The following is a 25,874-nucleotide window of genomic DNA, read 5'->3' as shown; positions in this document are numbered from 1 at the left end:
CACCTTGAATGTGCCCGATCTCATCTGATCTTGGATACTAAGCAGCGGCGGGTTGAGAGTGGCCAGCAAGTTTGTCTACACCCACATCACCCTGAATGCGCCCGATCTCGTCTGATATCGTATACTAAGCAGGGTCGGGCCTGGTTAGTACTTGGATGGGAGACCACCTGGGAATACCAGGTGCCGTGGGCTTTTTGTTAATATGTTGTTGGCGTCGACGACCTGTTTTATTTTTCTGCTTGTTTGCAGAGGTGACCATCTTGGCGTTTGTCAAGAGGGTTGAGAGTGGCCAGCAAAACCACCTATGGCTACATCACCCTGAATGCACCCCATCTCATCTGATCTCAGATGCTAAGCAGCGTCAGGCCTGGTTAGTACCGAGATGGGAGACCGGCTGGAAATACCAGGTGCCATATGCTTTTTTTTAATATGTTGTTGGCGTCGACGACCTGTCTTATATTTCTGCTTGTTTGCCGAGGTAACCATCTTGGTGTTTGTCAAGAGGGTTGAGAGTGGCCAGCAAGATCACCTACAGTCACATCACCCTGAATGCGCCTGATCTTGTCTGATCTCGGATGCTAAGCCGGGTCAAGCCTGCTTAGCACCTGGATGGTAGCCCGCCTGGGAATACCAGGTGCTGTAGGCAATTTTTAATATTTTGTTGGCGTCGACGACCTGTTTTATTTTTCTGCTTGTTTGCCGAGGTGACCATCTTGGCATTTTTCAATAGGGTTGAGAGTGGCCAGGAAGTTCGCCTATGGCCACATCACCCTGAATGTGCCCGATGTCATCTGATCTTGGATGCTAAGCAGCGGCGGACCTGGTTAGTACCTGGGTGGGAGACCGCCTGGGAATACCATGTGCCGCAGGCTTTTTTTAAATATGTTGTTGGCGTCAATGACCTGTTTTCTTTTTCTGCTTGTTTGCCCGAGCTGACCATCTTGGCGTTTGTCAAGAGGGTTGAGAGTGGCCAGCAAGTTCGCCTACGGCCGCATCACCTTGAATGTGCCCGATCTCATCTGATCTTGGATACTAAGCAGGGTCAGGCCTGGTTAGTACTTGGATGAGAGACCGCCTGGGAATACCAGGTGCTGTAGGCTTTTTTTTAATATGTTGTTGGCGTCGACGACCTTTTTTATTTTTCTGCTTGTTTGCCGAGGTGACCATCTTGGCGTTTGTCATTAGGGTTGAGAGTGGCCAGCAAGTTTGTCTACACCCACATCACCCTGAATGCGCCCGATCTCGTCTGATATCGTATGCTAAGCAGGGTCGGGCCTGATTAGTACTTGGATGGGAGACCACCTGGGAATACCAGGTGCCGTAGGCTTTTTTTTAATATGTTGTTGGCGTCGACGACCTGTTTTATTTTTCTGCTTGTTTGCCGAAGTGACCATCTTGGCCGTTTTTCAAGAGGGTTGAGAGTGGCCAGCAAGATTGCCTACGGCCACATCACCCTGAATGCGCCTGATCTCATCTGATCTCGGATGCTAAGCAGGGCCAGGCATCGTTAGTACCTGGATGAGAGACTGCCTGGGAATACCAGGTGCTGTAGGCTTTTTTTTAATATGTTGTTGGCGTCGACGACCTGTTTTTTTTTCTGCTTGTTTGCCTGAGGTGACCGTCTTGGCGTTTGTCAAGAGGGTTGAGAGTGGCTATTTGATCGCCTTTGGCCACTTCACCCTGAATGCGCCCGATCTCGTCTGATCTCAGATGCTAAGCATGGTCGGGCCTGGTTAGTACCTGGATGGTACACCGCCTGGGAATACCAGGTGCCGTAGTTTTTTTTTAATGTTGGCGTTGACGACCTGTTACATTTCTGGTTGTTTGCCGAGGTGACCATCTTGGCATTTGTCAAGAGGGTTGAGAGTGGCTATTAAGATCGCCTTCGGCCACTTCACCCTGAATGCGCCCGATCTCATCTGATCTCAGATGCTGAGCATGGTCGGGCCTGGTTAGTACCTGGATGGCAGACCGCCTGGGAATACCAGGTGCCGTAGGATTTTTAAAAATGTTGTTGGCGTCAACGACCTGTTTTATTTTTCTGCTTGTTTGCCGAGGTGACCATCTTGGCGTTTGTCAAGAGGGTTGAGAGTGGCAGGCAAGATCGCCTACGGCCACATCACCCTGAATGCGCCCGATCTCGTCTCATTTTGGATTCTAAGCAGGGTCTGGCCTGGTTAGTACCTGGATGGGAGACCGCCTGGGAATACCAGGTGCCATAGGCTTTTTTCAATATGTTGTTGGCGTCAATGGCCTGTTTATTTTTCTGCTTGTTTGACGAGGTGACCATCTTGGCGTTTGTCAAGAGGGTTGAGAGTGGCCAAAGAGATCATCTACGTCCACATCACCCTGAACGCACCCGATCTCGTCTGATCTCGGATACTAAGCAAGGTCTGGCTTGGTTAGTACCTAGATGGGAGACTGGCTGGGATTAGCAGGTGCCATAGGCTTTTTTTAATGTAGGTGGCGTCGACGACCTGTTTATTTTTCTGCATGTTTGCCAAGGTGACCATCTTGGCGTTTGTCAAGAAGGTTAAGAATGGCCAAAGAGATTGCCTACAGCCACATCACCCTGAATGCGCCCGATCTCGTCTGATCTCAGATGTGAAGCAGGGTCGGGCCTGGTTATTCTGGGGATTGTAAGGAGGGGGATACTGCTTAGAGTTCTTAAGATCTCCCCCGCGCAGACTCCTGGTCACGAATCTTCCCAAGTGTGTAGAGAAATCCGAGGCCCTGTTGGAGTCAGAGTTGAAAATCCAGAATTTAGTGCGCCGGGTCCCAGCGGACAAAATAGGAGAGAGGTTTTACTCCCACATCTTCGTAGTACGGAAACCCTTAGGGAAGTTCAAACTTATCTTGAACCTAAAGCTCTAGAAACAGTCTGGTTTACGGAAGATTCCACATGAATTCAATTTTCTCGGTCAGAGCATTACTACCTCCAAATTGCTACATGGCATTTATAGACCTCAGAGATGCTATCTTCATATCCTAATTGCAGAGGGGTTTCAGTAATTTCTCTGGCAGTATGAGTCAGGGACGAAACGGTCCACTTGCAGTTTCAGGCTCTTCCATTCGGCCTATCCTCCTCGCCCCGCATTTTTACGAAGGTCATGGCTAAGGCCCAGGATTTTCTTAGTCTGAGGCGTCTCGATAATTGCTTACATGGACGACTTGCTCCTCTGCAGCTTCCCCAGCACAGTTAATCTGGGATCTGGAGCTGACAAAGGACTTTAAGAAGCCTCGGGTGGCTGTTTAACCTCAAAGTCCAGCTTTGTGCCCTCCCAGTGAATTGCCTACCTGGGGTATTTCTGCGACAGGAAAAGGTGCATAAGGTAGACAGCACAATGCGTCTGCTTCAGGGCAGCCAGCTAGTCACAATAAGAAGGAAATGTTATCTTCAGCTATCCAAGTAGTACAATGGACAGGGCTACACTTTCATCCCCTACAGAGCTTCATACTGGAGGTGTTGGGACCACAGTCAAACATCATTAGATGTCCCAGTGAAGATGCTACCACAAGTAAAAAGATCTTTGCGTGGTGGATTGCAAGCCTGTCCCAGGGTCGGTTTTCCAGTCACCAAGATGGTGACCACGGATGCAAGATGCAGGGGCTGGGGTTCACACCTGGTGCCTCTGCTAACACAGGGTGCCTGGAAGGGAGAGCAACTCCAAAGGTTGTCGAACTGGATGGAACTGAAGACTGTGTCTTTAGCACTCCTGGCTTTCCAGGGGTAACACGGAGTCCACCGCATACAGCTGCGGTCGGACAACTCCTCAGTGGTGGCATATATAAACAAACAAGGCAGAACTAGGAGCGGAGCCCTTCTATCCCTGGAATCAGAAATCCTGAGCCCGGCCAAACACAATGCACTGTCCCTCTCTACGGTTCATTTAAAAGGGGAGAAACAGTCGCAGACTTCCTCAGCAGGAGTACACTGAAGGAGAGCGATTGGGTCCTGAACCAGGAGGTCTTCAAGCTGATAACCAGAAGATGAGCACCACCACACATGGATCTTTTTGCCTCAAAGGGAACTGCAAAAACTCTGCTATTCTCACAAAACAGGTTGGAAGGCACTCTGGGTGGATGCACTAGTGAAGGAATTGGCATTTCTCCAGGTGCTATAAAGTTTCTCACAGGGTCTGATACTTTGTCCCCAGGTGGAGTGGTGGAACCTTGGGGCCTGGTTACTGAGGAGTTGCTAAACTCCAAAGGTTTTTCAGAGAGGTTAGTTTCCACTCTGCTCAGTAGGAGGAAAAAGGAGACATGCCTGCTATACTGGAAGACCTGGAGGCGCTTTTAATGACTGGTGTACAGAAAGCTCCTTCAAAGTACCATTGCACTATTGGAGTTGCTGCAGTGCTGGGCAGATGAGGGTTTAGCCCTAAGCACTTTGAAAAGCCAGGTGTTGGCCCTCAGTGCATTTTTGTAAAAACCATTGGTCTCCAATCCTTGGGTGGTTAGGTTCCTTAAGGCGCTGGGTAGGCAGTGGGAACTGTCTTTAGTTTTGCAGGACCTAGTGGGGGTGTCAGGTCACCTGAGACCAGGTGACAGATGCACTCCGTAGGAGTCGGAAGTGCACCACTAGGTAGTGGACCTTAGGACTGACTGCTGCAGATTGTACCCAGGGAGATTCAGGACACAGGTCTACTGGATCACTAACACAGATCCCAGTAGGAGCTAGAGCATAGATTCCTCAGGGCGCGGAGTCTAAGAGCCAGCAGGTGTTAACCAGAGCCTCCAGTGGTGAGGATGGACTTCGCTGCAGTCTGGCTCCAGGTCGAGGCCCCTAGGGTCTCACAGCTCACATTCACATATATTACAGGAGAAGGAAGCAGCAGGCTGGAACAACAAGAATAGTAAGGGGATAAGGCAGAGGTCAGGGCAACTAGCAAACAGGAACAACAGAGTACACGCCAAAGGTTCAGGGTCACAGGCAGACAGGGATGGTCAGGGACATGCCAAAAGCTCAAGGTCACAAGTGGACAGGAATTGTTGAGAACACGCCAAGGTTGGTAACAGAGACAAACGAAGAGCACACGGCAAGCAGGAAACAGGAAGCCAAACACACAATGAATACACAATGGTTGATCAGCACTGCTGGCTTGCAGTGCACAGGTTAATATAGGTTTCCCTGATAGGGCCTGGGGTGGAGCCATGCTTAGAGGAGAGGTTATAAAAACCACCAGGTGGACGTGGCTGGCCTCTTAGTCAGAACACATGGAGGAGAGGTAAGAAAACAGAGGAAGATCACTGCATAACCATGACAGGGGGGTTCCCTTTTTAACCTCTAGTAGGATGTTCGCTAAAATGGCTAACTCTTAAAATGGCCTTTTTAGTAGCAATAACGACCGCCAGGAGGGTCAGCAAGCCGGAAGCTTTGTCAATTAGACCCCCCCTTTTTTGTTTTTCCGTATCAAATAGTCTTCAAGACTGATTCTACCTTTTTGCCAAAAGTGGCTTCAAGGTTCCACAGAAGCCAAGAAATAGTTTTGCCCACGTTTTGTGCTAACCTCTCAGGAGATGGGATTTTTTAAGCTCAACATGTTGGATGTAAAGAGATGCATCCTTCAATACTTAGAGGAAATAAAACCTGTCAAGAAAACTGATTCCTTATTTTATTTTCGGGGGCAAGGAAAGGTTATGAGGACTCCAGACATTACTATAGGTGGCCTAGGTTAGCCATTGGCCAAGCACACACTTTAGCATGCTAGGAGGTTCCCGAAGGCATCAAGGCACACTCCATTAGAGATATGTTGGCTTCACAAGTGGAAAGGGCTGGAGCTATGCCAGAGCAACGTGATCAAGTTTTACCACCTTTGTAAAACATTACAAGGTGGACCCGGTGTCTGTAAAAGAGCAGTCCTTTGGTCGAAAGGTCTTGCAAGCCATAGTCCCACCCTAACAGTGAGTGCTTGTTTATCCTCAAGGTGGCTGTCCTAAAAGACGCAGAGAGAAAACCAAAGTTGGGCTTACTGGTAACCTTTTTTCCTGCAGGACAGCACTGGTTACCAACCCGGATGTATAGGTTTCTTGGGGGGCCTCAACACAGGAACGGCAGAACCATTTTATTTTTGTGTCCCCAGCTGGCCGGAGTTGCTCTTGAAAATCTGAAGGGCTGGCGGACTAAGTGAATTTTTAAGATGAATGTGAATAAGAAACTCGAGCGCTAATATGAATATTAACAAAAAACAAAATTCAGATATTCTGATGTGCTCTTGTATCACAAATAGGATAGATTTAATAGTGCGCTAGAACCTATAAAACCATTTCACAGTGATACGTTTTTAAAGAGACATCCACATCGAAATATTTGTCCATATGTCTAATTACCACAAAAATACTGTAATAAAAACTGTAGTAAAAAAAGCCTTAGACCGTGATCATAAAAAATCAATAAAAATGGAAAGATGAAATAATGAAAGAAGTGCAGACCAAGTCACCACCACCTCAGTGTGTACTGCCTGCTCACCCTCCAGAAGTTTTCAGACACTAAGGTCCTTATAATAGTCAGCCTGTGTGTGTTTCGAACCTTGGACACAGTTAAAACGGTTTTGCTTGATGTTTCCAAAAGCAATCCAGTCTTTCCAGGTTAAGTTGATTCTCAAAACAATTGAACATATAATCTTTGCACAAGATTGCTTATACGCGGATTGCCTCCTCTTAATAAAAAATAAACACTCACATTTGCCTCAATGTATAACGCATATTGAATGATCAGCGTAAGAACGTAGCTTTTCTCCTCACTGCACATCCAGCGTGTTCAGCGAAAACAAACACTGAGAGGTGACGTCACCGGCTCCTCCTGATGCGCTGCGTAACTTTGTTTTTTTGTAATTCATAAACTTTTTTCCAGTGAGTTCAAATTTGAGTTATAATCTTTTTTGATAATTACTGGAGGGCTGGTTGTGCACAATCTGGTTTTTATTCTCAGACTAGTAATGCATTATGGCTTGTTGGTGCATTCCCCAACTGACCCATTAAATTGTCCTGTGAGACTTTTAGGAAATGGCGAGCCGTAGGTAAATGAGCAGTTCCTTCTGGCCAGTAAATATCTGGGTAATTGAAATCCCCCATTAACACATTGCCCTGTCTCGCCGCCATTTCTAACTGATAGGTCAGACTACTCCTCATCCTTCAGGTTAGGTGGCCTGTAGCATATGCCCACTATTGCTTTACATTAGTTTCTTCCTTTCGTAACTACAGCTACAAGGATTCCACCTCCTCCCTTGTTCCATTAGTTGTCCCTAACAATTACTTGCAAATCCTTCTCGGTGTACAGACATACCCTTTCCCCTTTCCTACCTTCCCTGTCCCTGCAATCTAGGAAATACCCCTGAACGGTTGCCAGCCAGTTGTGTGAGCTGCAAAACCAAGTTTATTACCTTTAAAATCCCCTGCCTAAATATGCAGCTCCATTTCTTCAATTTTATTAGCTAGACTTCTAGCATTTGTGTACCTGCCTATTCATTTTGTTTGGTCGCATTTTTCCTTGTTATGAGGATGCAATTGGGATTTGCCAACTTGCTTAACTTCTGTTTTAGGTATTCTTGTTGCCGAACCACTAATGCCCCCAATAGTACCTACTGAATAGTGCCTCCCTCCCTGCCAAAACCTTGTTTAAAGTCCCTGTAACTTTCTGGCCACCTTCTCTCCCAACAGCAGCACCCCTCCCCCATTTTAGATGCAGTCCGTCCCTCATAAAGAGCTGGTAACTGAGTGAAGTCAGCCCAGTAACCCAAACTCCTCCTTACCCTACACCAGTTCCTCAGCCACTTTCCCTAATCTGCTGTTGCCTCTCGTATGGCTCGAGGTACAGGCAGTATTTCTGAGAATGCCACCTTGGCAGTCTTTATCTTCAATATAGCTTCTAAATCCCTGAAATTGTTTTTTAGGACATCCCACCTATCTCTAACTTTGTCTTTGTTACCTTTGTGTACCATGATAGGGGAGTCCTCACTAGCCCCACCCAATAATTTGTCCATCCGATCCGCCATATATGCCAAACCCAAACACCCGCTAAACATACTGTTCATTGATCATGGTCTTTGTGACAGATTTCCTTACCTGTCCTTCTAATAATTAAAAAACCATACCACCAGAATCTCTCTCCTTCTCCCTTGGGCCTGCCCCTGTCCTCACTGGAGTTGTTGTTCACCCTGCAGCTAGGGAGTCACTCTGCTCCAGCAGTAACACTCTTTGACTGGCTTCCCTAACATCACGCAACAGGGCATACTTTTTGGGATGTGCCAATTCAGGACTGCCTTCCCTAACTTTTCCAACTACCCTGCCTTACGCTCACCCAACTTCTCTGCTCTATTGTCTGCAAACCTGTGTCTCCAGACGCCTCTGTGCTGGCTCCTGCCAGCACCTGATAGGTACGGTCCAAACTCTTTCAGGTTGGTGATGCTGGGCAGTGTTGCCAGATGCTCCCATAGATTCAGGACCTGGGCTTCCAAAGAAACAACCTGCTCAGTTAATGCAGCAGTATTCCCTCCCGCCCAGCGCGTTACCCTGATGTGCCCTCCCGCCCAGCGTGTCGCCCCCCGACGTTTTACCATGGTGTTTCCTTTAATAATCCTAGTACACTGTAATTCTGGATGAAGGTCTGGTTTAGATATTAAAGGGGAACCCGACTCTTTATTTTTGTGGCAGAGTTTCCCTTTAATCTTTATAATCATAGCAGATATTAAAGAGGAAGTAAACCCTGATGAGTTTACTTCCTCTTTCATTCCCTGTAAAGGCAAAGCATAATGGACTACTATAGTAGTAGTCCATTATGTGTCACTTACCTGACACAGGAGTCAGCGATGTCACCGCTGTCCCCTGTTGTCCGGCGCATCCATCTTCTCGTGGGGTCTTGCTACTCCGCCGCTGTCATTCGGCAAAGCCACGATGATGTTACTTCCACGCATGCGCACGGAAGCCGACACGCGCGGTATCTTCGTCGTTGACGGTGCCTCGCTCAGTGTGCCTGCGCACCGCTGTCTACGGCGCATGCACCGTAGACAGCGGTGCCTGTTTTTCGGCAAATATCTCCTAAACCGTGTAGGTTTAGGAGATAATTCTTGGACCTACAGGTAAGCCTTAATCTAGGCTTACCTGTAGGTCAAAGTGTGTTGTAAGGGTTTACAACCACTTTAATCCTAGATGAAGGTCTTGTATGTATATTAAGGAGGAACCCCACACTTTATTTTTGCATTAGGATATTGGGCTGCATTCACACATAGGCATTTGGAATTGTGGGCAGAATTGGCATGATACTGCCCCCGTTTCCAGATTGTGTGGAAAAATGCACATTGCATGTTTGAGTGCCATTTTTTCCTAATAAAACATGATGCAAATTTGCTGCCATTGTTGACAAAAACGTGCGGCAATTGTGAAAAACAAGCACACATGGGTCAGCCCATTCAAGTGAAATCAAGTGAATGGGCTGCCCTATATGCGACACAGAAAAGTGTATGAGTGGTGCTAAAAATATTGTGAGCTTGTTCCTGCTACACGAAGCCTGAACGGGGCCCTAGATGCAAGGAATCATTGCTATACTAGAATAATTGCAGCTTTAGGGCTTGTTTACATAAGTGGATGTGGGCAGTAAAGCCTTGTGGTTGTTAGTTTTACCTCCCCTAACCACAATCCCCTTTAGCTGACGAGGGAAGAGCTAGGGTGCACACATGGCACTGCTGCGATACTTTGCTTCATAGCTGTGGTGGGGACTATACCTCCTGTTGTGATTGATGGGCACTACCCTTCACTGAACACATGCACCATTCTAGTAAATAGAGCCATGCTGCAAATGCGCATAATGTGCATGTTTGCAGTGCAGTGGTCTTGCGTTTTAGGTGATTAAAACAGGTGATGACCACCTGTCAAATGCTATCTGAAGATAAATCCAAATGCCCATCACTCTTTAGATAGCAAAGCAGGTGTACATGAGCCCAAAAAAATCCTTTATCCTTGGTTATACCTGTCTTGCAGCCTGCTAAAGGATATTGGTACACTGCAAAACTACAAAGGGAGCTCCGTTATTATGAAGGAGCTTCCTTCATATGTAAGTGAATCAGTTTAGAGTGCTGAGCTCTAGGAGGAGGGGGGCAGGGCTCTCCTCAGGGGCGTTGCTAGGTGTCAAAAAGACCAGGGACTTCAGCCCAAAGGCCGATAGTGGCACTGCGGGGGGACCCAGGGTGGTCCTGTCACGGGTGTGTTTGGCCGAGAGATGGGGTTGTGTGGCGGGGGGTAAGCTAACTTGCTGGTTGCTGCCTGGCTTACTAGTGCTGCCCATCAATGATGCATCAATGTATGACTCACCTACCTGAAATACATACACTGACGGACAGTACAGACATACATACACTGACCTCACCTTACCGGTTACCTGACATACATACACTACACTGACCTGGCTAACTGACATACACTGAGCTCACCTACGACGAGTATTATATATACACCTATGTTTAAATCAGTATTAATCATATGCAGGGAGCAAAAATAGAATATATGCATGGGCATTGTGCACACATATTCCCTTTGTGCAATGCACACACCAAAACACATTGGCAGAAGAGTAAACTTAGACTCAATTAAAAAAATCTGCATACAAAATTTCTTAATAAGTTGTATTTTTATTATACTTAAAACAAAGTCATCAACATTCAATATATGGGTGGGAGAGAGATAGAGTCACACTATGTCTCCTCTAATATTAAAAAACACAACTAGAAACATACAGTAGAAGTATCCCCTCCCACAGAATTAGGTATATTAAATTATAATATCCAACACTGTGCATGAAAGTTTACCCCGTATTGATGCCCACCATATACTCTAAAAAGTCTGAGGCCGCGTACACACGCGCGGACTGTTCGCCCAACTTTGTCCGTCCAACAGTTTCGGCAAACAGTCCGCTCAAACTTAGCATGGACGGACATGGCCACACACGACGTACGAACAGTTTGCTGAAACCGTGCGCGATGACGTGAACGGCACGTACGACGGGACGAAAAATACGACGTCCTATACACTGCATTATAGCTTTCGGCGTGAAAATCCTTTCTGAGCATGCGCGCAACTTTGTTTGACGAACAAGCCTACACACGAGCGGACTGTTCGCTGAAACAAGGTTTCAGCGGACAGTTTTACGGAATTTCCGAAAAACCTTGTCCGTCAAACTGTCCGCTGAAACTGTCCGCTGAAAGCCCACACACGAGCGGACTGTCCGCCCAAACACTGTTCAGCGGACAAAGTTGGGCGAACAGTCCGCCCGTGTGTACGCGGCCTGAGAGTGAATCCCCTCTTGTGTGCTCACACTGCTAGATCGTACTATATCAGGCCATTACAAAATCCACAAAGGTAAGTAAAGGACAACAACAAATAATAATAGAAATAATAATACATAAAATATAAGAAATTAACCACATCAATACCAGGCACTTAAACACCTTCCCGCCCAGACCAATTTTGAGCTTTCTGCGCTGTCGCAATTTCAATGACAATTGCGCGGTCATGCTACACTGTACCCAAATTAATTTTTTTTCAGTTTTTTCCCACAAATAGAGGTTTCTTCTGGTGGTATTTGATCACCTCTGCATTTTTTATTTTTTGCTAAACAAATAAAATAAGACAGAAAATGTTGAAAACATTTTTTTTGTTTCAGTTTCAAAACTTTGTAAATAAGTACGTTTTCTCCTTCACTGTTGGGCACTGGTGGGGTGGCACTGATGGGCACTGATAAGGCAGCACTGATGAGGTGGCACCAATGAAGTGGCACTGATGAGGTGGCATTGATGGGCACTGATATGTGGCACTGATAGGTGGCACTGATGGGTGACACGGATGGACACTGATAGGTGGCACAAATTGGCACGGATTGGCATGGATAGCTGGCATGGATTGGCATGGATAGGTGGCACGGATGGGCATGGATAGGTGGCACGGATGGGCATGGATGGGCACTGATAGGTGGCACGGATGGGCACTGATAGGCGGCATTGTATTGTACTGATGGATGCCAATCAGTGCCAAACAATAATGCATGCCAATCGACGCTCTCCTCTATCTCCCAAATGTGTCCTCGACATTGGAAATGGCCCTTAATCTCATAGATGAATTTGGCTCCTTCTCGGGGATACACATCAACTGGGATAAGTCTTTACTGTTCCCCCTGTCACCCGCTCCCCTCGTTGTATCTACCCGTACCTCTCTACGGACTGCAGATAAATTTCACTACCTAGGAATAGAGGTTCAGAGGGAGCCCAAGCAGTATCTGACAGATAATGTTTACCCAGTCTTACAGGACCTAGTGGCTCAGTGCCAGATGTGGAAAACTCTACCCCTGACACCGGTGGGTAGGGTCAACTTGCTCAAGATGACGTTTCTCCCGAAATTTTTATATGTCTTTCGAAACACCCCGGTCCCGATCCCCAATTCATTTTTTAAGAAGGTAGAACAGATAGTGTACACCTTTATATGGGCCGGGGTGACCCCAAGAATAGCACAAACTACCCTCCAATTGCCCCTGTCACTTGGGGGTCTAGCCCTTCCCTGTCTGAAGCAATATTATTGGGCAGTGGTACTGGTTACGGTGCAGTGGTGGTTCATACAGCTTCACTCTAACCCGTCTGTTAATCTGGAGGCGGCAATTTTAGGCTCCTATGCTGCATTGAGTAACTTAGTCTTTAGAGGGCCGAAGGCTCACCCTGAGGTCACTACCCCTATGCGAACTACGCTTCGGCTTTTGTATCAGGTTACGACTCGATTGAACCCACCCGCCGCACTGTCGCCATACACCCCACTGTGGGAAAACCCAAAGTTGAAACACCTCAGCTCGGTCCCGGACCCTGCCCTTTGGGCTAAGTATGGTGTCACAACTCTGCAACAGGTAATGCTGAGGGGATCACTTATCCCCTTTGATTCCCTTAGAGAAAAATATCAATTCCCCTCCAGAATGATTTTTCGCTACATACAATTACGCCACGCACTGAGAGCACAATTTCCTTCAGGAGTAATCTTACACTCCCACATTGTCGAGAAATTTCTCATGGCCCAGGAGGCGGATCGTGTCCTCTCCTCTCTTTATCTTAGGATCTCGACGGGGTCGGCCAGGGGGGGACCTAGCCTCTTCCAGAAATGGCAGAAGGACCTCCCCACCCTGGCGACTGATGATTGGGAAGAGGGGATACAACAATATTTGCCATTGATGATATCAGCTAAGGACAGGTACATACAGTTGAAATTTATTCATAGGGCATACTATACCCCGCAACGCCTTTCCAGAATACACCCGGGATACTCGGATAGATGCCTGAAGTGTACCACTGAGGTGGGGTCCTTTATACATGTGGTGTGGGAGTGCCCGGTTATAAGACGATTTTGGGAAGGTGTGGTGCGGGAGATCAACGAAGTTGGGGACCTCTCGTTGGGGTTAGATCCGGTAGTTTTACTGCTGGGCGTGTGTGACAGGGTGGCGCCAAATACATATAAATAGCTGTTTGTGTTTTATACGGCGTTCTATGCCAGAAAGACTATTCTTATGCAGTGGAAGAAATCTGACCCACCTAGTGTAGCCCACTGGAAATCCCTGATTGATTCTGCCCTCCCGCTGAACAAGGTACAAAGTTTACTAAGATCTGGGGATGTTGGGTGCAAGAGAGAAGCGCACTATGAGACACAGGCCCCCCCACCCCGACCTACTGTAGATGGTTAGGTGCTGTATTATGATCAAATGGCCTGACCCTTTATAGCAGCCAAATTAAGGAGTTGTCCCCTACGAATACTGGGATAAGTGCAGTGCGGATATGTTCTGCGGAATATGACTGCTAAATCTGAATGTACGCTATACTCCATAGCTTGATTCTTCTCTGATCCTTTTTTTCTTCTTTTTATTTTTTGTGCTTGTTACATGTTATATGTATTTTATATTTTATATGTAAAAAATATGATGTGATGCATTGCTGTATCCGTTAAGAGACCAATAAAAACGTTTCTGTTAAAAAATAAAAATAATGCATGCCAATCAGTGATGCCCATTGTGGGCACTGATTGGCATACATCATGGGCACTCACTGGCATCCCTGGTGGTCTAGGGTGGCATACCTGCTGCTGGGCATCCCTGGTGGTCTGGTGGAGTCCCTGGTGGTCCAGTGTGCAGCACAGACCCCCCCTCTCAGAGGAGCAGCCGATCGGCTTTCCTCTACTCGCGTCTGACAGACGCAAGTGAGGAACAGCCGATCACCGGCTCTTCCTATTTACACTGTGATCAGCCGTGATTTGACACGACTGATCACCTGGTAAAGAGTCTCAGTCGGAGACTCTTTACCGAGATCTTAGTTGAGGGGTGTCAGACTGACACCCCGCAACAATGATCGCCGTGATGCGCACCCCCGGGGGCGCGCAGTGGCTAAAAATCCTGAGGACGGTCTATGACGTCCAGTCAGGATTTTGAAACCACTTTGCCGCTGTCATTTGACAATGGGCGGTTGGCAAGTGGTTAATGTGGACTAGAATATAAGTGTCTTAAATATCGTATATTGTATATAACATCCAACGTTAATCAAGGATCAATAAAAGTCCAAAAATAGTGCAAAACTGTATATCTCTTGTGTCCATAAAGTGCAGAGTGCAAAAAAAAACTCCAACAAATATGTGCAAATAGTGCAAAAGAAAATAAAAAATTGTATATGCAAAAAACTGTGGAAAAAACTGAGCAAAGCAAGGCTGTTTTATATATGCCACATAAGGCTACCAGCTATATAAATAATGCGCTCAGTCAATATGTATCAGTTCACAGGAACCATGAGGTAGATCAAAAACAGATTATAGGTGAGTAACCTATAATCTGTTTTTGATCTACCTCATGGTTCCTTTGAACTGATACATATTGACTATTTATTGGTGACCTGCTACTCAGGTAAAGTGAAAACACACAGATTAATAGGTGCTGTCTTAAATTCAGTGAATTGAGTCTTGCAGTATTTTTTGGTGACTCTGGTGTAGCACGACTCCCATTGTAAAATCACCAGCTAGGGGGTACGTTTTGTCTTATACTTTGAGACTTCTGATGTAATGTTTTTGTTTTTTGACCCACCCCCTCTCCTCCCTAGTTATCCTTGCTGCCTAAAAGCTTACTCCCCAGCACATCCCATCCATACCCGAGCATAGTGGAAATGCATGTTCCTGCTTCACTTTTTTTTGTGTTTTTCCCATGTAAACAAGCATCACTTGAATGGGCTGCCCTATAAGCGACAAACGCCACAAAGTAGTTTAAAGAAACTTTTTAGTCATGGAGCATTGCGCTTTTTGGCAGCAAAACCTTTCTGCATGTTTCCAAACAGGCAACAAATGTGCATAGCGTGTCCGCTTCCATTTAGGCAGTGTCTGAATCCATCTACACATTTCCGAACACGCAACCCAAACAGAAAATGCAGTTTGCTGTGCGGTTTGAAAACGCGCTGCAACGCCCACTGTTCTGCTTTGCGTTATTGAACTGTTGTATAACACTAGTCAGACAGCTTAAAAATAATTCAGAAGTCAAGAAACACGAGACATCAGATCTGTATGTATTCTTTTTTCCAAATAACTTTGTAAAAGTACAACATAAGCATAAACAAATGTGTCAGTGCATTAAAGCCATTATACAGCAGCCTCACTCTATCAGTGAAAGTACTCACGGACAATTCCACCATTAGCCCAGGAATAGTTAAGAGTTCTACTGCATTCAGTCAGCTTGGATCAAGGAGCAATCATGAAATTAAGGAAATACAGTTCCGGCTTTCACTGTGAAGAAAATATCACTTCCTGTCAAGCTGTGGCAAAATAATAACTAACTCTGACAACTAGATGGCAGCAACGTGAAACTAACATTGCAGTATAATCTGTAACAGCACATAAAAATATGGGCAGAACACTGTCTGGCATAATTTATTATGTCACTACCTAAATAACTACTGCTATGCAGAAAAAAACATATAAACAGGAAAATGAAATCCTAGCTAGTCCAAGATCAAAACTGTCAGTTACAGGTCTGAGATAAATTCTGGCGGTCTCATTTTTCACAATCTTGACCTCCACCTTTCTAACCTTGCCATCCCTGCTTAGAGCATTAACAAGTCCTACAGGCCACTCATTCCTGCCCTCTTGGCTGTCCTTCAACATAACATCACCGACTTTTCCATTTGGACGATCCTCAGTCCATTTCCTAAGACGTTGCAGATTTGACAGATACTCTTTTCCATCTTTTCCAAAATGTGTCTGCCAAGCATTGTACTTCCATTGTTTTGCATGAAATTGTGTTGTACTTATGGTTCCAGATGGAGCAGACAAAGAGTTCACCTTTTGAGCCAACAACATTGCTGGGGTAAGGGCCATAGGTGTATCTGAGTTTGAGGACATAGGAACTATAGGCCTGGCATTCATAATAGCCGTAACCTCTGCCATAAAGGTGCGTAAAGTCTCATGGGTCAACTGAGCAGGTTTGGTTTGTAGCAACATAGCATCCAAGATTCGACCTGGCAATACCTATAAGTCTCTCCCAGATGCCACCCATATGTGAGGAGTGTGGAGGATTAAAGACCCATGTACATCCTCCGTCTTGGAGAAAGTCTTGCAATTGTGATTCGCTGTCACAATTGTTAAGTTCTTTGCAGGCTCCCACAATTTGTTCCTCTCACTCTCCCCCCTGTTCTACCCCCCCCCCCAGTGCTCTCCACTCCTCCCAGTGCTCTCCCCCCTGTTCTTCCCCCCCCAGTGCTCCTCTCCCCCCAGTGCTCCCCCCCCTGTTCTCCCCCCCGTGCTCTCTTTTCCCCCCAGTCCTGCCCCCCTGTTCTTCCGCCAGTGCTCTTCACTCCCCCCCTGTTCTACCCCCCCAGTGCTCTCCACTCCTCCCAGTGCTCTCCGCCCTTGTTTTCCCCCTCCCCCTTGTTCTTCCTCCCCCCAGTGCTCTCCCCCTGTTATCCCCCCCCCCCCAGTGCTCTCCACTCCCCCCAGTGCTCTCTGCCCTTGTTTTCCCCCTCCCCCTTGTTCTTCCTCCCCCCAGTGCTCTCCCCCTGTTCTTCCCCCCCAGTGCTCTCCACTCCCCCAGTGCTCTCCCCCTGTTCTTTCTCACCTCCCCAGTGCTCTCCAGCTCTCCCCATCACTCTCCAGCTCCCACCCCAGTGCTCTCCATCCCTCCATTCTCTCCACCCTTGTTCATTATGGCCCCCTGGTGCTCTCAAGCTCCACCCATCTCTCTCCAGCCCCCCCCCCGAGTGCTCTCTACCCCCCGTGATCTCTACTTTTGCCCCCACCCATGTGCTCTCCAACCCTGTCAATGCTCTCCACCTCCCATAATGCTCTCCAATCCCCCGTGCTTTTCCCCCTGTTCTAAGTATGGTGTCACAACTCTGCAACAGGTGATGCTGAGGGGATCACTTATCCCCTTTGATTCCCTTAGAGAAGAATACCAATTCCCCTTCAGAATGATTTTTCACTACATACAATTACGCCACGCACTGAGAGCACAATTTCCTTCAGGAGTAATCTTAAACTCCCACATTGTCGAGAAATTTCTCATGGCCCAGAAGGCGGATCGTGTCCTCTCCTCTCTTTATCTTAGGATCTCGACGGGGTCGGCCAGGGGGGGACCTAGCCTCTTCCAGAAATGGCAGAAGGACCTCCCCACCCTGGCGACTGATGATTGGGAAGAGGGGATACAACAATATTTGCCATTGATGATATCAGCTAAGGACAGGTACATAGAGTGGAAATTTATTCATAGGGCATACTATACCCCGCAACGCCTTTCCAGAATATACCCGGGATACTCGGATAGATGCCTGAAGTGTACCACTGAGGTGGGGTCCTTTATACATGTGGTGTGGGAGTGCCCGGTTATAAGACGATTTTGGGAAGGTGTGGTGCGGGAGATCAACGAAGTTGGGGACCTCTCGTTGGGGTTAGATCTGGTAGTTTTACTGCTGGGCGTGTGTGACAGGGTGGCGCCAAATACATATAAATAGCTGTTTGTGTTTTATACGGCGTTCTATGCCAGAAAGACTATTCTTATGCAGTGGAAGAAATCTGACCCACCTAGTGTAGCCCACTGGAAATCCCTGATTGATTCTGCCCTCCCGCTGAACAAGGTACAAAGTTTACTAAGATCTGGGGATGTTGGGTGCAAGAGAGAAGCGCACTATGAGACACAGGGCTGACCTGTATTGGTGCGTTGGTCCTCAGTTTTCCAGGCCCTCCCGCTTTCGCGCCCCCCCCCCCCCCACCCCGACCTACTGTAGATGGTTAGGTGCTGTATTATGATCAAATGGCCTGACCCTTTATAGCAGCCAAATTAAGGAGTTGTCCCCTACGAATACTGGGATAAGTGCAGTGCGGATATGTTCTGCGGAATATGACTGCTAAATCTGAATGTACGCTATACTCCATAGCTTGATTCTGCTCTGATCCTTTTTTTCTTCTTTTTATTTTTTGTGCTTGTTACATGTTATATGTATTTTATATTTTATATGTAAAAAATATGATGTGATGCATTGCTGTATCCGTTAAGAGACCAATAAAAACGTTTCTGTTAAAAAATAAAAATAATGCATGCCAATCAGTGATGCCCATTGTGGGCACTGATTGGCATACATCGTGGGCACTCACTGGCATCCCTGGTGGTCTAGGGTGGCATACCTGCTGCTGGGCATCCCTGGTGGTCTGGTGGAGTATCTGGTGGTCCAGTGTGCAGCACAGACCCCCCCTCTCAGAGGAGCAGCCGATCGGCTTTCCTCTACTCGCGTCTGACAGACGCAAGTGAGGAACAGCCGATCACCGGCTCTTCCTATTTACACTGTGATCAGCCGTGATTTGACACGACTGATCACCTGGTAAAGAGTCTCAGTCGGAGACTCTTTACCGAGATCTTAGTTGAGGGGTGTCAGACTGACACCCCGCAACAATGATCGCCGTGATGCGCACCCCCGGGGGCGCGCAGTGGCTCAAAATCCTGAGGACGGTCTATGACGTCCAGTCAGGATTTTGAAACCACTTTGCCGCTGTCATTTGACAATGGGCGGTTGGCAAGTGGTTAATGTGGACTAGAATATAAGTGTCTTAAATATCGTATATTGTATATAACATCCAACGTTAATCAAGGATCAATAAAAGTCCAAAAATAGTGCAAAACTGTATATCTCTTGTGTCCATAAAGTGCAGAGTGCAAAAAAAACTCCAAAAAATATGTGCAAATAGTGCAAAAAAAAATAAAAAATTGTATATGCAAAAAACTGTGGAAAAAACTGAGCAAAGCAAGGCTGTTTTATATATGCCACATAAGGCTACCAGCTATATAAATAATGCGCTCAGTCAATATGTATCAGTTCACAGGAACCATGAGGTAGATCAAAAACAGATTATAGGTTTTTGTTTCTGTTTTTGATCTAACTCATGGTTCCTTTGAACTGATACATATTGACTATTTATTGGTGACCTGCTACTCAGGTAAAGTGAAAACACACAGATTAATAGGTGCTGTCTTAAATTCAGTGAATTGAGTCTTCCAGTATTTTTTGGTGACTCTGGTGTAGCACGACTCCCATTGTAAAATCACCAGCTAGGGGGTAAGTTTTGTCTTATACTTTGAGACTTCTGATGTAATGTTTTTGTTTTTTGACCCACCCCCTCTCCTCCCTAGTTATCCTTGCTGCCTAAAAGCTTACTCCCCAGCACATCCCATCCATACCCGAGCATAGTGGAAATGCATGTTCCTGCTTCACTTTTTTTTGTGTTTTTCCCATGTAAACAAGCATCACTTGAATGGGCTGCCCTATAAGCGACAAACGCCCCAAAGTAGTTTAAAGAAACTTTTTAGTCATGGAGCATTGCGCGTTTTGGCAGCAAAACCTTTCTGCATGTTTTCAAACAGGCAACAAATGTGCATAGTGTGTCCGCTTCCATTTAGGCAGTGTCTGAATCCATCTACACATTTCCGAACACGCAACCCAAACAGAAAATGCAGTTTGCTGTGCGGTTTGAAAACGCGCTGCAACGCCCACTGTTCTGCTTTGCGTTATTGAACTGTTGTATAACACTAGTCAGACAGCTTAAAAATAATTCAGAAGTCAAGAAACATGAGACATCAGATCTGTATGTATTCTTTTTTCCAAATAACTTTGTAAAAGTACAACATAAGCATAAACAAATGTGTCAGTGCATTAAAGCCATTATACAGCAGCCTCACTCTATCAGTGAAAGTACTCACGGACAATTCCACCATTAGCCCAGGAATAGTTAAGAGCTCTACTGCATTCAGTCAGCTTGGATCAAGGAGCAATCATGAAATTAAGGAAATACAGTTCCAGCTTTCACTGTGAAGAAAATATCACTTCCTGTCAAGCTGTGGCAAAATAATAACTAACTCTGACCACTAGATGGCAGCAACGTGAAACTAACATTGCAGTATAATCTGTAACAGCACATAAAAATATGGGCAGAACACTGTCTGGCATAATTTATTATGTCACTACCTAAAAAACTACTGCTATGCAGAAAAAAATATATAAACAGGAAAATGAAATCCTAGCTAGTCCAAGATCAAAACTGTCAGTTACAGGTCTGAGATAAATTCTGGCGGTCTCATTTTTCACAATCTTGACCTCTACCTTTCTAACCTTGCCATCTCTGCTTAGAGCATTAACAAGTCCTACAGGCCACTCATTCCTGCCCTCTTGGCTGTCCTTCAACATAACATCACCCACTTTTACATTTGGACGATCCTCAGTCCATTTCCTAAGACGTTGCAGATTTGACAGATACTCTTTTCCATCTTTTCCAAAATGTGTCTGCCAAGCATTGTACTTCCATTGTTTTGCATGAAATTGTGTTGTACTTATGGTTCCAGATGGAGCAGACAAAGAGTTCACCTTTTGAGCCAACAACATTGCTGGGGTAAGGGCCATAGGTGTATCTGAGTTTGAGGACACAGGAACTATAGGCCTGGCATTCATAATAGCCGTAACCTCTGCCATAAAGGTGCGTAAAGTCTCATGGGTCAACTGAGCAGGTTTGGTTTGTAGCAACATAGCATCCAAGATTCGACCTGGCAATACCTATAAGTCTCTCCCAGATGCCACCCATATGTGAGGAGTGTGGAGGATTAAAGACCCATGTACATCCTCCGTCTTGGAGAAAGTCTTGCAATTGTGATTCGCTGTCACAATTGTTAAGTTCTTTGCAGGCTCCCACAATTTGTTCCTCTCACTCTCCCCCCTGTTCTACCCCCCCCAGTGCTCTCCACTCCTCCCAGTGCTCTCCCCCCTGTTCTTCCCCCCCCCAGTGCTCTTCACTCCCCCCAGTGCTCTCCCCCCTGTTCTTTCCCCCCGTGCTCTCTTTTCCCCCCAGTCCTGCCCCCCTGTTCTTCCGTCAGTGCTCTTTACTCCCCCCCTGTTCTACCCCCCCAGTGCTCTCCACTCCTCCCAGTGCTCTCCGCCCTTGTTTTCCCCCTCCCCCTTGTTCTTCCTCCCCCCAGTGCTCTCCCCCTGTTATTCCCCCCCCCAGTGCTCTCCACTCCCCCCAGTGCTCTCTGCCCTTGTTTTCCCCCTCCCCTTTGTTCTTCCTCCCCCCAGTGCTCTCCCCCTGTTCTTCCCCCCCAGTGCTCTCCACTCCCCCAGTGCTCTCCCCCTGTTCTTTCTCACCTTCCCAGTGCTCTCCAGCTCTCCCCATCACTCTCCAGCTCCCACCCCAGTGCTCTCCATCCCTCCATTCTCTCCACCCCTGTTCATTATGGCCTCCTGGTGCTCTCAAGCTCCACCCATCTCTCTCCAGCCCCCCCGAGTGCTCTCTACCCCCCGTGATCTCTACTTTTGTTCTTTTTGGCTCCCCCCCAGCACTCTCCACTCCCCACCCCTATACTCTCCACTCCCCCCTGCATTTTGCCCCCACCCATGTGCTCTCCACCTCCCATAATGCTCTCCAGAGGGGTTTTGGGAGGAGCTCAGGGGGTGGGTGCGGCAGTATAAAAGAGGTGGAGCCGAAGGGGAGCCAGTCGGCATTACTGTGTGCGAGGAGGTGGTTTTGTACACACCGCTCCTCACTGAGGCAAACAAGATGGCGGACATCACGGGACTGTTGGCGCAATTGCGGGAGGCGGCGGGGACGAGGGGGCCGGCATGGCTCCAGACACAGGTCGCAGCGGTGCTGGCTGGGTGTGGTGAGGTCGGGCATAGCCGATGGGAGGCCGCGTGCGGCCGGGTGTCGTGGCAGCCGCTCTGGTATTCCCCGGGCGGCGGGGGGCCCTCGAGGATGGATGGGAGCCCGGGAAGGGAGGAATCCACCCCCCCGGCGAAGAGGAGCTTGTATTCACCCACGGAGGGGCAGCAGAGGCCTGCACGCCGGTCTACTGGCTCGGGGGGCCACGGGCCAAGATGGCGCCACTTCCCATACTCATGGAGGACAGAAGGGTCAGGACGGTCCCCCGGCAGCTCTGCACGGGCTGAGGGGGAGGATTGGGGGCAAGCAGAAGGCGAAAGGCTCCAGCGCTGGGAGGGTCAGGGGGAGGCTGAGGATTGTGGCGGCACGTCCGGGGGGGCCTTGGCCGGGGGCTCTGCTCAGGCGGGGGGGTGGGGGACCTGGAAAACGACGGGCACCTACTAAGGATGGCAGGGGGCGCTTTGGAGGGACTATTGCATGGCTCGGGCTCCCCTGCAGCCCTGCACGGGTGGGGGGGGGCGGATAGAAGGACGTCGGCGCCTCCGGTCGCAGCTGGTCCTGCGGGCCAGGTTACAGGAGTTGCGGCGGGGAGGCAGGCGCCCCCGGGCAATAGCCAACAAGGGTCACGTGTGCAGAGTGGTGCCAAGGACGCCCCTTCTGTGCGGAACCCCGGGAGCAGGGGGACCCCAACGAGGAGCGGTGCATTATCGGTGCGCCACGGAGGAGAGCGGTGTCGCACGGCATCCAGGTCTCCGTCACCTGGGGGGCTACAGTCGGCAAGCAGTCCGGAAGAAGAGGGACGTTCCGAAGGAGAGCTGTCGGAGGAGGACGAAGTGTCTGGACGGTCGGTTCCTGCACAGGCGGTGGAGACGGCGCCCAGTCAGCTCGGTAAGTCTTGCGACAATGCTGCTTTTACTACTGCATTACAGTGTTTGATAGGAGTAGTGTCGGGGAGTGGGGGCCAAGGAGTCCCTTCTGCATCGCGGGTGGCCACCACTGGCCAACCGCGGGACGGGACCGGGACTGGGAATGCAGGGTCTGGGGGTCAGTTTCAGGACTTACTGGAGGGGTTGAGAGTGCTGGTGGCTTTGAAGGGGGGACAGAGCAGTCCGAGGGGGTGGTACAGGGGGTGCCTGGGGGAGGGCCTGCGTGGAACATAGGGAAGATCTGAAAGTGTGGTATCAGTTCCTAGCAGAGTACAATGGTAGGGCAGTGTGGATGTCAGGCCCGGTGAGCAATTTCGACGTGGAATTGGTCACCGATGCAGCGGGGTCCACGGGGTACGGGGCATTTTTCCAAGGACGGTGGAGTGCTGAACCCTGGCCTCGGTCCTGGGTCACAGCAGGCCTCGTGCGGAATCTGGTACTGCTGGATCTGTTTCCGGTGGTGCTGGCGCTGGAACTGTGGGGGGAGGCATGTCGGAACCTGAAGCTTAGGCTGAACTGTGACAATATGGGGGTGGTGCAGGTCATCAATAGTATGTCGGCGTCTTCACAACCTGTCATTCGGCTGATGCGGCAGTTGGTGTTGCGTTGCTTGTGATTGAATGTGTTTCTTTACGCTGTGCACATCCCGGGAGTGGATAACACACTGGCTGATGCTTTGTCTCGCTTTCAGTGGGACAAGTTCAGGGCCTTGGCTCCGGAGGCGGATGAAGAAGGCATGCCTTGCCCAGGCTGGATGTGGGAACTGGTATTGGAATCGCCGCAGGATGGATCAGGAGGTCGGTGAGTGGTGTGACGTGGGGGGCATATACGAAGGTGTGGAAGGAATGGTCGGATTTGGTACCGGAGGCGGGAGTGGAGCAGGATGGGTCAGCTGCACAGTTGTTGGTTTTGTATTTTGTGTCCAGAAACATGGAAGAGGGGTGCTCGGTTTCGTCTATCGAGAAGAAGATGGCAGGTTTGGGGTTTTTGTTTAAATTGAGCGGGCAGGAGGATTGGACGTAGTGTTTTTGGGTATGGCAAGCGCTCAAAGGTTACCGGAAGGTGCATCGGCGGCAGGATACGTGCAGGCCTATTACGTTTGCTAATTTGCTGGCTTTGCTGCAACAACTGGGGTCGGTGTGTTCATCCTCTTATGAGGTGTCACTGTTTTCGGCGGCTTTTTCGTTAGCGTTTTTTGGGGCGCTTCGGGTAGGGGAACTGGTTAGCCCATCTAGGGCTGTGGCAGGGGGTGTTTTGAAGGAGGATGTACACCTCTGGGAAGATAGGTTTCCTGTGTGAATGGACTCTTAGCCCTTGTACACACGGTCAGAGATTCCGTCGTATTTTGTCCGTCGGATTTTGTCCAACGGATTTTGTCCGAAACTGTTGTATTCACATGGTCGGACAAAGTTGACGGAAAATCTGACGTGATGACGTTATTTTGTTACGACGGGACTACGTTCACGCTAGTAGCCAATAGCTTTGGTGTAGGAATTTGATCTGAGCATGCATGGCACTTTGTCCGATCGGAATTCTCTACACATGATCGGAGTATGTCCGATCGGAGCATTTTGTCAGAAAATTTTACCAACAAGTTGGAAAACTTGGTCCGTCCGATGTAGACCATACACACAGTCGGAATATCCGACAAAACGGTCCGATCGGACACATTTCGTCAGAATCTCAGACCGCGTGTACAAGGGCTTAGAGTTGCCCTCTCATCCCTTTAAAACTAAACACATGTGAATTTCACGAGTTCTGTGGCTGATTCAGGTGGTAATTAAACTCACTTGGTGCCTTATCTGCATTAAATTGGTTTCAGAACCTGTGTAAATCATATGTGTTTGGGTTTAAAGGGATGAGGTGGCATCTCTAGGTCCAGTGAGGCCAAATTTTTACCAGAATTCTGCCCTGAAATTGAGCCAAAGATGCACAGGACCCCTGTGCAAGCCGCTCCACAGCCACCAGAGATACGTGAACAGGCTCCATAGTAGAGTTGCCACCTCATCCCTTTAAACCTGAACACATATGAATTACACAGGTTCTGAGGCTAATTTCATGCAGATAAGGCACCAAGTGAGTTTAATTATCACCTTAAATAGCCACAGAAACTGTGCAATTAATATGTGTTCAGTTTTAAAGGGATGAGGTGGCAACCCTACTCCATAGAGAGCCGGTCACAATCTCCTGATATGCAAATTGGCAGTGGGGAAACCCATTTCCACTTCACACTAGTGTGAACCCAGTTTTATAGCTGTAAAGGGTGGGCCAACTCAATATTGAACCCTACAGACTAAGCCTGGGATGCCATTAAAGTTCATGTGCGTGTACAGGCAGGTGTCCCAATACTTTTGACAATATAGTATTTATATTATAAGACCTAGAAACAAATCTGGCAGAACATTGTGCTGGGTTATAGGGTTAACCTTAGCAACATCAACACCAGTAATGAATCAGATACTCACTCACTGGTTCAGGGATGTGTTGGAGAAGGTGGATCCTCACATTCAGTTTGTCTAAGCCCTTGTACACACGGTCGGAGAATCTGTCGGAATGAGTCTTATCGGACCGTGTCGTCAGATAATCCGACTGTGTGTGGTATGCATCGGACTGATTCCGTCCGACCCAATTTTCCAACATGTTGGAAATATTTCCCGACCAACTGGGCCGGACGGACCTAATCCGATCATGTGTAGAGCATTTTCATCGGACCAAGAGCCACGCATGCTCAGATCAAATTCCTACATCAAAGCTATTGGCTACTAGCCTGAATGT

General features: G+C 48.0%; 10 pseudogenes; all 10 read left to right on the top strand.

Moving 5' to 3' along the window:
- The first annotated feature begins 73 nt into the window (after positions 1-73).
- Positions 74-192, top strand: LOC143928757 (5S ribosomal RNA; annotated as a pseudogene).
- Positions 193-300: 108 nt separating this feature from the next.
- Positions 301-419, top strand: LOC143928413 (5S ribosomal RNA; annotated as a pseudogene).
- A 108-nt stretch (positions 420-527) lies between these two features.
- Positions 528-646, top strand: LOC143928419 (5S ribosomal RNA; annotated as a pseudogene).
- A 107-nt stretch (positions 647-753) lies between these two features.
- On the top strand, positions 754-872 carry LOC143929000 (5S ribosomal RNA; annotated as a pseudogene).
- Positions 873-981: 109 nt separating this feature from the next.
- On the top strand, positions 982-1,100 carry LOC143928453 (5S ribosomal RNA; annotated as a pseudogene).
- Positions 1,101-1,208: 108 nt separating this feature from the next.
- LOC143928465 (5S ribosomal RNA) lies at positions 1,209-1,327 on the top strand (annotated as a pseudogene).
- Positions 1,328-1,436: 109 nt separating this feature from the next.
- On the top strand, positions 1,437-1,555 carry LOC143928796 (5S ribosomal RNA; annotated as a pseudogene).
- A 107-nt stretch (positions 1,556-1,662) lies between these two features.
- LOC143928771 (5S ribosomal RNA) lies at positions 1,663-1,781 on the top strand (annotated as a pseudogene).
- A 100-nt stretch (positions 1,782-1,881) lies between these two features.
- On the top strand, positions 1,882-2,000 carry LOC143928750 (5S ribosomal RNA; annotated as a pseudogene).
- Positions 2,001-2,106: 106 nt separating this feature from the next.
- Positions 2,107-2,225, top strand: LOC143928898 (5S ribosomal RNA; annotated as a pseudogene).
- Positions 2,226-25,874: the final 23,649 nt, after the last annotated feature.

This window comes from Lithobates pipiens, unplaced genomic scaffold, assembly GCF_037356315.1.
Source record: "Lithobates pipiens isolate NorthernLeopardFrog02 unplaced genomic scaffold, aLitPip1_a1.2 Scaffold_23, whole genome shotgun sequence".
Taxonomy (NCBI): domain Eukaryota; kingdom Metazoa; phylum Chordata; class Amphibia; order Anura; family Ranidae; genus Lithobates; species Lithobates pipiens.
The sequence above is the reverse complement of the archived record's forward strand: the minus strand, read 5'-3'. Positions and strand labels throughout refer to the sequence as shown.